At 42.3% G+C, this 14,551-nt stretch overlaps 1 long non-coding RNA gene across 2 annotated transcripts in view; it reads right to left on the bottom strand.

Moving 5' to 3' along the window:
* Positions 1–14,551, bottom strand: part of LOC148224157 (uncharacterized) — a 37,708-nt gene that overhangs the window by 4,200 nt on the left and 18,957 nt on the right. For both annotated transcript variants that reach the window (XR_015802090.1, XR_015802089.1), the window contains one exon: positions 11,983–12,103. This is a non-coding gene — a long non-coding RNA (uncharacterized LOC148224157). The remainder of the gene's footprint in view (positions 1–11,982; positions 12,104–14,551) is intronic.

The raw sequence follows: 14,551 nt of genomic DNA, 5'->3' as shown, positions 1-14,551 counted from the left end.
GCCACTCACTCAGTGACTGGAACTTACAACAGCAAGAATGAGCACTCTGAAATTATGGCATTTTACCTACATTATTTTAAGAGCTTTTTTAAAAATTAAGGATTTATTACAGTTATAATAAATTGGAATTTAAACTGGTTTGCTTAGTAATGGGAAAAGTGTACATAATTTATATTAGAGATCAATTTTTGCTCTTTCTCAGCATTGATATTGACCCACTTAGGAAAGAAGCAGCCTGGTAACCAACATCCAGGGTTACTCCCTTGGCTGCCAAATGTGCCCGAGGAGAAAACAAACAGATTGGTGGGGGCAACATTTTCAGCATTACTGTAGACAAGGCTGATGGCACCACTGCAGGAATTAGGAAACTTAACTGAGCAGGCAGAGTGTGCAGAGGGAGCAGCACAGACTGATCTGAGCTCACATGTGAAAAGAAGAGCTGCTACTTTCCAGAAGTTTGCTCACTGCTTAACAACTTGTCCCTTGGAAATGCCTTTAGCAGGCCACAGCAGCTGGAGCTCACCTGGGCCATGGTGGTGCTTGGGCACAGAGCATTCCTGACTGCTGGGGACAGAATGTAGGGCAGCTTTGGAAAACACCCCCAGCACTGAGACTTCTTTCTTAGAGTATTTAGGCACCTCTTCCTTTTATCTGGGTCAGATAAAGATAGGACAGCTAAGAAATGTCCAACACGACTTCCCTGCTTCCTCACTATCACATCCACTGAAGCCCTTTACCTCCCTCATCTTTCCCCAGGTAAAATATTGCAAATTTTGAACACTTTGGACAATTTCACTTAACTATGGTCATAGCAGAAGATTCAAGGACATAAAACTCCTGACAGTTTTGTAGAAAGCAGCTGCTGGCTAAATTAGAGAGAGCTGTTGAGCTCTCCTGTGCAGTGGGAGCAGGAGAACCTGGTGGCTCCCCATTCCACTGGTGGATATATAAGTAGATTTTACAAGCCTGTCTGTCATTTACCTGGATGGCAAAACCAAAAAGGAGGATGAGAGGTGTGAGAACGACTGAAGATCTTCCAGGATAGAGATGCAAACAATGTAAGACCTGGAGCTATAGGAAACCTGAATTTGCCTGTTTTACTGGTTTTGGAACTAGTTTGTGTCTGGTGTAGATAGGGATGTATTTTAGGTGAGTCATGCCACTGGTTAAGGACTACCTAAGTGCAACCACAGTGTTGGCAAATGGAAAAAAGGAATCTGGTAGGCTAAATTCTTTCTGATATATCCTGTGAAAAGGAGCAGAAATGAAAGGGAAAGATAGTGAGAAAACAGCACATGGAAAAGAAGCAGCTACTTTTTTTCAAGTCTACGTTATTCCTTAAAGAAACCCAAAGTTCTTCAGATTTCTAGAGCATGATGTTTGGCAGGTATCCCTTACTCTAAACTAATTTAAATGTTTGTTTTGGTTTTTTTTTAGTGCAAATATAGTTTTTACTCTTCTAGTTGTAACTTGTGAAAAACTAACATATTTCAGTAAAAATTAACCACTTGAATGACACGTAACATCTGCTCAAATTCTACTTCAGCACAGGCTGTTAGCTAAGATTTACTGGATTTATTCCATCAGGTAGAATCAGGTTGCTAAACAATGTAAGATTTAATATATGAGCCTGGAAATAACTTGAACATATCCTGAGTAGAAATGCCTGAGTAAATTGAAAAAAAACCCAATCGGTTTGGCTTTAGAGGCAGCTAGTTTTATGTTATTTCTTTCTCATTCAATTTTACCCACTGGAAGTTTTTGAAAATACAATCAGAATTTAGAATAGCACTCTTCTAAAGTTATCCAACTAAATTGATTCAACAGAATTCTTGTAAATGACTTGCTTAGAAGAATGACATCATAGAATGGTTTGGGCTGGAAGGGACGTTCAGGACAGTTTCCTTCTCCCCCCATTCCATGGGCATTCACTAGAACATGGCCTTGAGCACTTCCAGGGAAGTGTAAATCATATAATCATAGAATTCTTCAACTCTGCAGAGGGCTGTAAAGCCAATCTCCCTGAGCAGCAGCAGTTTTTTACCCAGATTGTAATCTGGAGGAGGCACAAGACACACAGATATGTGATCCCTTTTAGGCTGCCACTGAATTCATGTCAATTTTATTTGTTCTTTCAGCACACTGCATTTCTGACAGTGTGGAACTGGTTTGGAGGTATCCTAGTAAAAAAGCACAGACTCAAAACAAAGGCCTATTGATTGCTATGTCACATACATTCCTTGGATGGGGAGAAGACAATCTCCTTGTTCCTATTAGTTACATCTAAAAATTCCTCCATTTTACTCAATAACTGGTGATCCCAGACTGTATTTAGGCACTTTCTTGATACTTCAGGGTGCTCATGTAGCTGATGTGATGGTCAAATGTATCAAATCACTCATGTGGTGTCTTTGCAGTACTTATGAAAGTGTCATGCTTAACTTCTAGTCTTGTCTCACAGAATCCTCAAATTCAGGCCACTCGGAGCCAAACCCCCTCAGCAGATCACCTCTGTCCTCATGCTCTGCTCATGTGACCTGCTTTAGCCCTTCTTATAGCTTGGAAGTTCATATTCAGGTTCAATTGTTGCACTGAATTCTTCTTTGAAGCAAAGTATCCTTTCCTTTTCTTCAAGAGTTTAAGAAAAAGAACAATTGTAAGGCACCATAAAGTATATGCTTTTTATATTAACTATGTAATATTCCATCCTGGCTTTTCCATGAGATGGGTGATGGTTACTCCCTTGGGAGAATCAGCCTCTCTTCCCTCATCTGAGGATTTTTTCCCCCCCATTAAAATCCTTTTCTATGACTGCTCCAGAATGCTGAACTTGTAAAAGTAATTTATGTATCCCACTATGGGATAAGAGGGAAGACAGCTGGGAGCAGACAAACAGAGATTCCAAAATGGACCTCCAGCTGCTGACCCACAAAACAGAAAGATCAGCACTGGCACCATCTCAAACCATAACTTTAGTTCCCCCAGACTAAAACAGCCCAGGACTGGGTAATTCTCACTTCTCCATATAGCATCCATCTAAGTGCAACTAAATAAAGATAAACATATTATTCCTAAAAATAGCACAGGATGTCATCACTCATATTTTTCAGAAATAGCAAGAGCTATTTAAACTGCTTTGACAATGAAATCAGGTGCCACCATATAAATATACAATATATGATACATTGGTTCAGTTTTAGATCATTTTATGGCAATTGGATGATATTTAAATTTTTATTGCATTCCTACACTAATATGTAAGTTTTAACACATCGTGTTAGGGATTTTTTTACTCTCTGTTTAGCAATTTTAGTTCAGATTATAGATATTCCTTCAGTCTAAGTATTTTTGAATTTATAGTCATGTGTGGCATATGGATGGATGGATGGATGGATGGATGGATGGATGGATGGATGGATGAATATCCAAAATGTGAGCCACAAAAGCCAAATCTATCAGCGTGGCTGTTGGACACTGAGGAGGCTCAGTTTACCCTCTGGAGTGTTCAGTCAAGTACCAGGGCTCAGTGTGTTACACAACACTGGCACGTTACAAAGTCAATTCCTCCTACATGCAGTTCACAAAGCACAATACAACAGGTGGATGAAAGATGTGCTGCGTGGGGGTGTTTTGGAAAACTGAGGCAACAACAAACCAAATGGGTCAGTGGAAAAAGAGCAGTCAGCTTTGCCACTTCCCATCCTTGGGTAGCTGTTTTCTCTTGCAGAGGTTTGGGATTTGCAAGAGGGGTCTAGAACAAGTAAGGAAAGATATACATGCACTGAGAAAAGACAAGAAACATCCCCTAACAGTAGGTTTAGCTGCACATCCAGGCACTGGGTGTTCTCTGGCAGGTAGTGGCACACTGTCCAGTGAGCCCTCCTCAGCTGTAAGCTCCTCAGGCAAAGCCCCCATAATCTGTGATTTACAGAGCACAGCACGGCAGCCCGCGGTGCTGCAGGCAGCCCCTGGCTGTGGCAGGGCTATAAATACCTCCTGCCAGCATGGGCTTTCTCAAATCTTTCCCAATCAGATTTCCCCCCACTTGGCAGCCAGACCAGACCTGTCAGCTGGGAGCACTGCCCAGCCTGGTAACTCACACTGGCAAACTTCAGAGGGATCCTGCTGCCCATGAGGTTAATGGCACGGTACAAAGAACGACTGAATTTCTGTTTGTTCTGGTGTCGTGTCAGCACAGGATTGCTTTGGTCTAAAACCCTCCCTGGGCCTGTGAGCACACAGATGCGTGGGATATGTGTTTGTAGCTGTGTCACCCGGGGCAACATCACATGGGATTGGACAAGATAGGCAGGTTTGGGGTTTGGCAAGACCTGGAGAAGGAGCCCACACGATTCCTGCATGTATTTGTGTTCTCAGTGCTGCCAGACAGAAACTCTGGCCCTGCCATAAGCTGTGTGCTGCTCCCCCAAAAATCCTGGCCACCTAACAGAGCCAGCATGGAGAAGGGTTGGCAGCTCCTGCCCATGTGCCTGAACAAAGTCATTTTCTTGGGCAGAGCCACCAGAACTGGAGCTGAGAGTTTCGGGGCTCCCCAGCAATGGTTATGTGGGGGAGAGATTGAAATGGCAAAGGGGAAGGTGGGAAGTTGTGGAAGGAAGCTGTGGGTGGAAGCTGTGGGTGGGAGCTCTGGGTGGGAGCTCTGGGTGGGAGTTTGGGATGGAAGCTGTGGGTGGAAGCTATGGATGAAAGTTGTGGATGGAAATTGTAGATGGAAGTTGTGGATGGAAGGACAAGCCAAGCAGAGTCAGTCAGCAGCAGGTGGAGAAAGAAAAAAACAGAACAAAATGGAATCTGTACCCCTGGAGTTTTGGAAAAGTGGCCTGTGGCCAGACATGAGAGGGTTAGGAGAAAAAAGTGAAATGAATCACAAGCCTAATATAAAGAATTTGTAACAGATGGAGACAAAAGGGAAAGGGCAAGAAATCCCCTTTTCTAGCACAAAAATAGATGAGGCAAAGAAACAGTGAATAGTGTAATTTCAGGTTACCTTGCTGTACTGAATGTATTAATAGTTTGATTCAGTTTTATTTGAAAAGAAGACAGAAGAAAGAAAAGGGCATAAAGCCCTCATTACAACTGGAAAACCAGATGAGACAGAAAACAAAAGAAAGAATATTCTAATTTCAGGTTCCCTTACTGCACTGAATGTATCTACAGTTTCAGTCAGTTCTGTTATTTTAGATACACAATTAAGTCTATATTTTCTCTACTCACCTTTTTATTCAAAACTTATTTCTGACGACAATTTTTCTCTCAGGGATGTATATCTAAGTGTTATTACAGTAAAATGCAGTTGCTCATGGGTATCTGAAGGCAAGAGAACTAAAATCTGGTACAAAATAAAGCAAGAGGCAGTTGTTACACTGCTCTCTCTATGGCCAGGACTGACTTCATAGCCTGACCTTCCATTCTGCTTGTTCCAGTTAGATACCAAAATAGGAAGGTGCTACCCTGAGACAATACTCTGAAACAGCCATGCATTCATTTACTGAATAACAACTTTGAATCTCTGCATTTATGAATATCACTCAGATTAAATTTGTTGTAAACTAAGAATACACCCTCAATTGACTATTAAGCAAAAAAACCCACCTACAAATAAAAGCAGAACAGACAATGTGATTAATGCTTTTTGGAAGGATTACACCTAAAACCTTGAAAGCACAACGGAGCTGGGGAGAAAAACCAAAAGGTGTTCAGAGTTGGAAATGCAGAGCTGTAGAGATGCAGCTGCTCAGCTCAGCAGTTCTGCTTCTGAGTGAGGACAGGAGTGACAGCTCAGCCACAAACCCAGGGACTGCTGGGACCGAGGGAGAAACACAGGGGAGCCAAAATAACCAGTCTGGGAAAGCAGCACAAAGCCCAGCCAGCAGGGGACAAAGAACACACAGAAAGTTGGTGTTAGGATAACACAGTCACCAATACTGATACAATGCCAGCACAGTCACCAATACTGATACAATCATAACACAGTCACCAATACTGATACAATCCTAACACAGTCCCCAATACTGATACAATCCCAGCACAGTCACCAATACTGATACAATCATAACACAGTCCCCAATACTGATACAATCCCAGCACAGTCACCAATACTGATACAATCATAACACAGTCCCCAATACTGATACAATCCCAGCACAGTCACCAATACTGATACAATCCCAGCACAGTCACCAATACTGATACAATCCTAACACAGTCACCAATACTGATACAATCATAACACAGTCACCAATACTGATACAATCCCAGCACAGTCACCAATACTGATACAATCATAACACAGTCCCCAATACTGATACAATCCCAGCACAGTCACCAATACTGATACAATCCCAGCACAGTCACCAATACTGATACAATCCTAACACAGTCACCAATACTGATACAATCCCAGCACAGTCACCAATACTGACACAATCCTAACACAGTCACCAATACTGATACAATCCCAGCACAGTCACCAATACTGATACAATCCCAACACAGTCACCAATACTGATACAATCCTAACACAGTCACCAATACTGATACAATCCCAGCACAGTCACCAATACTGACACAATCCTAGCACAGTCACCAATACTGATACAATCCCAGCACAGTCACCAATACTGATATATCCCCAGGGCTCACAGGGGTTTGAAGTCCCACGAGCACAGACTGAAGCCCTGCTGCTGTGGTTGGAGCTGTGGAGCAGGGATCACTTTCTGGGCATGCAGCAGGGCAGAGAAATCATCTCCCTTTTGGCTCTCCAGAGGGAGCTTTTCTGCACAGCTCTGCAGTGGAAGGAGAACAACCTCCTTCTAAGAATACACATTAATGGCATTGCTAAACATGTTCAAAAGATACCCCCAGAAATGTGTGAAACCATGCAAAGGTGTATTTGCTTCTGGGAAAAGGGAAGCAACTCTTAATTTTTACCAGTCTGGGTAAAGACGAGCTCTAGAGAGTTCATACTATGTATTTAAAAGAATTGTCACTAAAATGAGGCCCAAGCTTGGACAGCAAGGGGCTATTGGATGAGCTCTCTGGGGCCTGCTGTGAGCTCAGGCCCTGGCTGTGCTCAGGCTGATATTCAAGATGACCCCCATGAAACGTGGGCTGTGTGAAGAGCACAGTATCAGCACAAGTCTCTGTGCACAGCAACACTCCGAGCTAAGGGCTGGTACAAACTCACCCTGTGCCACAGGCTCACAAAGTTCACCTTCCAGATGTTCAGTGCAGAGCCAAAATCACCTCCCAGTGCCCTTCTACATCTTTCAGCCCATAGCAAAGACCTAAAGACCAGAGAATTCTTTTTTGTTGTTTTTTAAATGAATGAATGAATGTAGGTCTCTTGACAGATAAATTTTAGAAATACACTACCTTCAAAATGAGTTACATTCTGCTTCCTGTTATTCTCTAATGGACCCAGCAGTCTTCCTCTGTGCATTTGAAAAAAGCAAACCCAAGCTGAGAATACTGCTATTATTCCAACTTGAGCCCATATTCTCACTGCTTTAGTTTCTATTTGGGATGGTATGCAACACTGACACCAAAGACATGGATTTAGTAGGACCATGCTGTGCTCTCAGGCTGACAGAGAAAGAGGCATAGAAAAGACTTTGCAAAGTTTAAAAAAAAAAGAAAAGAAAACAAGTGAAGGTTTTAAAGCAATTGTTATTTATAAATTTTTTCTAGAACTGAATACTAAGTTTTGTACAAGAAGCATTTTTAATGATATCTGGCCTCACTGCTAGCTGTGTGTTTGAACATAAGTGAACGTTGCCACTCCATGTATTTTTCAGATATTAATGGAATGGGATATACCCACAAAATGATCTTTAACTGCACCCATTTTGTTGTATTTGTAGGTTTCCTCTAATCTTTGTGCTTGATTTTAAGCTGAAAATTCTCCTGGATAAAGTCTACACATTTCTAAGAACAAGCAGTTCAGATCTTCCTATTCTAGTTACCACCATACCACAAGAACTGAAATAGCATCAATTAAAATTGTCATTGACCTCTTACAGAGCACTGATAGAAGGGCCATTCTCCTTGTGTCCCAGCTGCTTTTTATACAACAGGGTATTTGATTTCCTCTGAACATTTGATAGAAAGATTAAACTGTCCAACGTTTCCAATTAGAAACAGTTTGTGTTCTACAGTGGATTTAACTACTTCATTAAATCACTCGTTACGGATCTCCTCACAGCCTATTCTCAGCTCTCCCCTTCAGTCTGTAAATTCTTCACTTATGGATCTAATAAAACCATCAGGAAGCCTAAATTTCATTCATATGCCAAGCATCACAAAGATGTAATTAAAAATCATTACCAGGATTCCATCTGCCACTTCTGTGCACTGTCAGTGCACCTGACTCCTCTGGAAGCAGAGTGTTAAGAAGTCTGCAAATCGTTGCAGTATGAGCAGAGAAAAGGCCTGTGTTCCCCAGATAGCCCTAAACTGTGTTCCCTTCACATCTCACAGTGCTCCCTCCCGACCCTAGGGACCAGCACACAGCCAGTGCCCTCGTGGGAGTGCAACGCTTCTCCTTGCTTTTTGGGAATCTTGCCAATGCACTTCCTTGGCACTCTGGGATGTGCCTGCCCTTCCTCATGCGTGTGCTGTGTTCCATTGAGGCCAGCGTGATGTCAGAGCCCCTGTGCTGCTGGGTATGCATGCAGAATGAATGGACTTCATCTGCTGCACAAAGACGTTGGCAGGAGTTTTGCTGGCAGCAGGCAGGGGAAGCACAGAACTCCCTTAGAGCCTTCGTTTCCCTGGTTGCCAGCCACAGTCAATATTGGCCCCAAGGTGCTTCCTCTTGACCCCTGGAGCCTTGTGGAGTCAGCACCAAGTGCTTGCCCTGCAGCAGCCACTCCCTCACCCTCCAAGTGCCAAACCCAGGCTCTCCTGAGTCCTCCCTGTCCCACCAGCAGGTACCAGGTGTGCCCAGGCAATGGGCAGCTCAGCAGCACTGACTCTTTGTCCTGCAGGCATCTCCAACATGCTGGGATCACCAGTTACATATGAGCTTTTATCCTTTTTTCCTCTCAAAATGCAGCTTTGGTGTCCAAAGCTACATGTGAGTCCTTTATTTCCAAGTAAATGCTGTATCTGGTTGCTATAAATTAAAATGCAAACTGCAGTTGTCACTCTTCATCACTCATCCCCTACCAAAACAATAGTGAGCTTTAAGGAGCAGGTGACAACCAGACACTAACCCTGATGGCAGTTTCTATCACTGGTTGAAAAGATCAAAAACAGTGAGTTCTCTGGAGATTTTCAGCACCAAACTAAAAACTCTGTTTAAACATTAAGCAATAAGTATGTTAAAAAAAGAAATTTTTTTCTTTTTTATTTGCTTTGAAGGGGACGTGCACCTCAACTCTCCCACAAAAATTGTCTTCAGAGATGAAAATGTTAATCTTTTTTTAACAGACACTGTTTGCAGGGAAACATGTGGTTGTGCTTGAATGGAGGGCATAGCTTGTATTTCCAAAAGTAGGTATATTTAACAAAGTACTGACACAGGCCTGCAATGCAGAGGGCTTGTTTCTGAGCACTAAAAGCCAGCATAAAAGGAGAAAGCTGATCCTGGCCTCTTTTTTCTGGAAAGCTTGGCTCAACTCCAATCTTCCCTCAGCTCAGAGAGCAGTTAAACCACTTGGCAGCCCAAGAAAACAAAACGAAGCCACTTGTCCCGTCTGGGATGATGTCCCCTAGTCCCTTTGCCCGTTCCCGATCTCTGTGGCAGTCCCAGGCTCGCACAGAGAGTGACAAACCCGCACGGTGCCGTGGCTGCAGGTGCCCTGCAATGGCTCCGGACGAACCTTTCTATCATAGTAAAGGAGGTGTGGCTTGGCTTGAGCCTGTCAGAGGGGCTGGGGGAGTTTTCACAACACAGAATCAACACTGCTTTTATTTTAGCAACAAGAGCTGTTCAAGTGATGGTATTTAAGGAATGAGGTCACATATTCAAGCTGTTTAGATACAACAGTGTTTGGAGATGTCAGTCAGGCTCCAAAGTAGATAAAAAGTGCATCAGCCAATCAGCCAGGCATTTCTAGCAAAGTGAACTCCAGCCTGGCACACAAAGATGCTGCTGAAGCCCTTGACATCGTACAGCAGTTAGAAAATATAAATTACAAGACCTGATGCACATCTCTGAACGCCTACACTTCCATGGGTCAGGAAAAAAATGAGTGTTCTTACCTGAGTCAGTAGATTTTCTCTGTCAGGCAAGGTTTCAGTAAGAGAGGTGTTGCAGCAGGAAATCTTACACAATCTAACACATTTCCTTACTAAATTGGTGAAACTTACTCAGCAGTGTAAAGTACTAATCTGAGTTTATAACTTCATCCAGTATAATTAATGAACATGGAAAATTTGGCTCAAAATTTTGGCAAATGACAGAATATATTTGAGTGTTCCCAGGTATCCACACAAAGACCAAAATCTATGTTAAGTATCCCATTATGTAAAAAACCAGGCCAATGGCTGACATGGCCTGAAATTAGTTGGAATAACTGGAACCTCAGTAGAAATTTGCTTGATCACAGCAAGACTTTAATTTGATCTTTTGTAAAAAGATCGACAAATGGTTGACAGTCAAGCCTAAATGTGATTTACCATAAGCATTCCAATTGAAATCCACAGAAGTGGATTTTATTTGGCCCACAAAACTGACAGAAAGTTTCTTTTCAAATGTAGTCAGCTAAAAAATTGATCTCTGTTTTCCTAAATACCTGTAGCATGACGAGTCAAGTGCAGGGACACAGACAAGTCTATCTGGCAAATTTAGATTTTGTCTCCCAGCCTACATAAATCCAATGTTTTTTCACTCCTGTAAATTTGTTCTTAATGGTTAGCAAGTGATGTGTCCTTTCTCAAAGCACATTTTAGAAAGTATTTGCTGCTTCAGTTATTACAAATTTATTTCTGATACGTGTTTAAATTACATTCTGTTACAGCAGAGACAAAAATTGTAATGATAATTGCTGGTCTGAAGAATTTATACTGACCAAGGCTCCACATTGAAAATATTTCCATGCAGAGTACAACAAAAGCATTCACAAAAATCAAATAATTCATGTGTATAAAAGTTGCAGACTCCAGCCAAAAATATGATGGCACTCAGTACAACCCCCCTGCAATTGTCTTTAACACGTGCAGGGTAAACCAGGCTGCCAGGCAGTGATCTGCATTCGATTTTTGTGAAACAATTCATGCCAAATATCCATCCTCTGACTTCAAAAATGCAGAAATGTTTCCAGGCCCCAGACATCAGCTGATACTTACATTAGGCTGCAGTAATTTACATCATCACAAAGATATCAAATTTGGGCCTTTGCACTGGTAAATATTTGAATAAATATAAAGTTTCTAGCTTTCCCTAAATAGTGTTTTACTGTTTGTGTACTGAAGCAACAAGATTGCAACAGCAATAAAAATATACACAGCAGGCTTTGATTTGCATTGCTTGATGTTTACACTGGAGCCAAAAGAAAGCTGCACATGTGAATTTTACTCAAGGAAAGAAACACTGAGGTGCATAAAGAACGAGCTCCAAAGAGAGGACCTGAATTTCAGGAACTATCCCTGAGAACTTGCTGGAGTGCCTGCTCCCATTATTTGTGCACAGCCCCAAGGCACTGCAGAACCAGCCCTGTATGATCCCAGGAATCCAGGAGTACCCAAGGATAACAAAGATAGCACAGCTTCAGCCTTTTCCAAAGGGGATCTTCCAGAAGATTTGTTCTGGCAAGCAGATGGATGTGGAAAACCTTTGGTAGACACCTAATTCACAGCAGTCATGCAAAAGCATGACATAATCCTGCTCAAACATAAGCAAGTTAAGCAGAGAATTATTCCACTAAATTGTGACCAGAAACATGAATTCAGTAAGTGTCCCTTTCCCCTTATAGCCCAGACAGCAACCACCTGGGCTGTAGGAAATTCACTATTTACCTCCTGGGAGAAGGCAGAAACGTGGAATGTCCAGCTGGAGAAATGATCAGTTCTGCCATGGAAAGTGAAAGCACCAAAGGGAGCAGCCAGTGGGTAAAGTGAGACAGATGAAACTGAGATCCTGTTTGAAAAAAAATATTTTTACTGACATGTCTACAATTATTCTTCTTTCATTTCCATGCTCTATTGATCATCCTTTTCTGTCTCTCTATCCACCAACAGCAGACAATAATTTCTGTCCTTTTCTTCTTCCAAAATGCAATTAAAGCCTGTCTGAAACAGACTGCTTTTTCTCTCAGAACTTTGATCTTGCTCTTTTGACTTAGGCTAAAAACTTTTGACCAAACTCTGTTATCTGTACAGTACAATAAACACCTAAACAACCTCTCAAACAAAGGAAACCTATCTCAAGTTGTCTATTAAGCAATTTTCGACCAAGGTAATTTACTTCCATTGTAACCAATTAGTAGGGTACTAAGAGCATTCTACCATTTCATTATCTATGTTATCAAAGTGTGGCTGATCTACCACATCCAGATGTCTCCTCTCATAGCTGAACAAAAGCTTTCATTTTACATCCCCCCCGCAAAAAAATAAAAAATCTGCTATTGCTTCTTGCAGGTGGAGTTCAAGCAGCCATGAATGACTGAGTCTGTTTTGGTTACTGGCCGGATGTACCAGCAATTACAAGTGTTTCTAATTTTTTGTTAATTGAGGGTGCATTACAGTTGTGCCACACACTGCACTGATTTTGGCCAGATCCTCAGCTACCATAAGCAAGGAGATGCCAGTGATGTTAACAGCCCCGTGTCACTGAGGCCAGCTGCATGGAGCTGCCTCCTGGAGGTGTCTGTGGTTTCCAGGCTTGCCCTTGCTCCTTGTGGAGAAGCAGAACCACTGGCTGTAAATGCCAACAGAGCAAAGGCCATGCAGTAAGCCTGGAGGAGCCTCTCCTCAAATCATACACACCCCACCTGAACACTCTGCCTCCATTCCCTTCCTCTTTGGAGAAATACAGTTATTTCCATCTTACTGTGCTTGTTTCCTTCAAACCCTCTGATCTTTTCTCGGTTTTTAAACAAAAATACATTTTGATTTTTTTTTTATTTGGGGGAAACTAATAAAATGCACTGGTGAATATGAAAGGGGACACAGAGCTGTGAGGTGACAGCAAACCTTGTTCCCCAGCCTTAAGTCTCCAGATTACCCCAACTCCTTAGGGAATCTTTCCCCTGAATTCCACAGATGTTCAATCTTCATGGCTTGACTTCCTCATCTTGCAGACACATAAAAGACACGACTCTAAACTGTGACAGGCTTTGCTGTTCTTTCTGGCTTACTCTCTCAGTATTAAACAGCAGAATTCATTTTCTGTCTGCCACTCACCTTCCTTTGTAAATGTAACATTTATCTCCATGTGTTACCCGGTTAAACCAAGCCAATTAATTGTTTGTTTTCAGACTGGATCTCTTGCTCAGTGCCAAGTGAGATGATAGGGAAAAGTCCTAAAGACAATGGGATATCACTGAGCTCTAAGGAACACACTGTGTGAAGTTCTCTCAAATATTTCAGGTGTCCTAAGCCAAAACCTGTAGCCTAAATTACCTGTACATTTCCCTGCCTGTGAATAGGTTTCTCTTTTCCAGCCCCTATTGTGCTCCAAGCATTTTCCCCTGGCAAAAGCCAGCACTAGGCAATTTCTCCCCACAAACACCCAAGCGGCAATCCCCACTAAAAACCTTTGTCATCTCACAGCACAGTGCAGTGGCAAAACCACACTGGGCTTTTGGAAGAAGCTGATGCCTTCATCTGTCTGGGACTCCATGGACTTTGAAAAAAAGCCCAAATATTCTCAGATTCTTCAGCTGTGAAAAAAGCTTGCCTGAATTAAAGGTTTTTCCTTCCCTGCCTTACAGCCTCACCTAAGAAATATCAATACAGAGAGCACTTCTTTCTAGTTGGATTATAGATTAATTATAAAGGTTTGGTTTTGCTTTTTCTCTATACAGACAGTGAATCTCCCTCATTCTTTTTTCAAGACTGCAACAGTGAAATACTGATCCAACAAACACACTTCCTACAAACACAGACATGGCATATGCCAAGCTCTCTGCAAGCAGAGCACAAACACAAGGCATCAGGGAATTCACTCCACAGAGTTTTCCTGGAAGTTGGAATTACATGCTAAGCCTGAAGGATAAATTCTTACATTTCTTAACCTTATCAACAAAAAGCTGTCTGTTGAACATTAACATGAATATCTGGAAATCTGAAGCCATCTAAAAGTCAGGGCTGGGCTGAGACAATGGAGACAATGGAGTCTTTTCTGTCCCCACGGTGCTGCCACACGTTTAGTGGCACAGATGCAGCTCCTAAAGAGGAGCCAGGTAGTCACACGCTTGCCCAGAGCCTGCTTTAGTCACAAGCCACAAGGTCAGACAGGTCTTGTCACTGCCTTGGGCATGAACAGAATTTAGGCGATTTTTTTCCCCATCAACACCCAAGCAGGAATTCTCACTTGGAAACTTAAAGGCCTCCTTGGTCCCACAGGGATGCAGTGCAAGGGCTG

Source organism: Sturnus vulgaris, chromosome 3 (assembly GCF_052056855.1).
Source record: "Sturnus vulgaris isolate bStuVul1 chromosome 3, bStuVul1.hap1, whole genome shotgun sequence".
Taxonomy (NCBI): Eukaryota; Metazoa; Chordata; class Aves; order Passeriformes; family Sturnidae; genus Sturnus; species Sturnus vulgaris.
The sequence above is the reverse complement of the archived record's forward strand: the minus strand, read 5'-3'. Positions and strand labels throughout refer to the sequence as shown.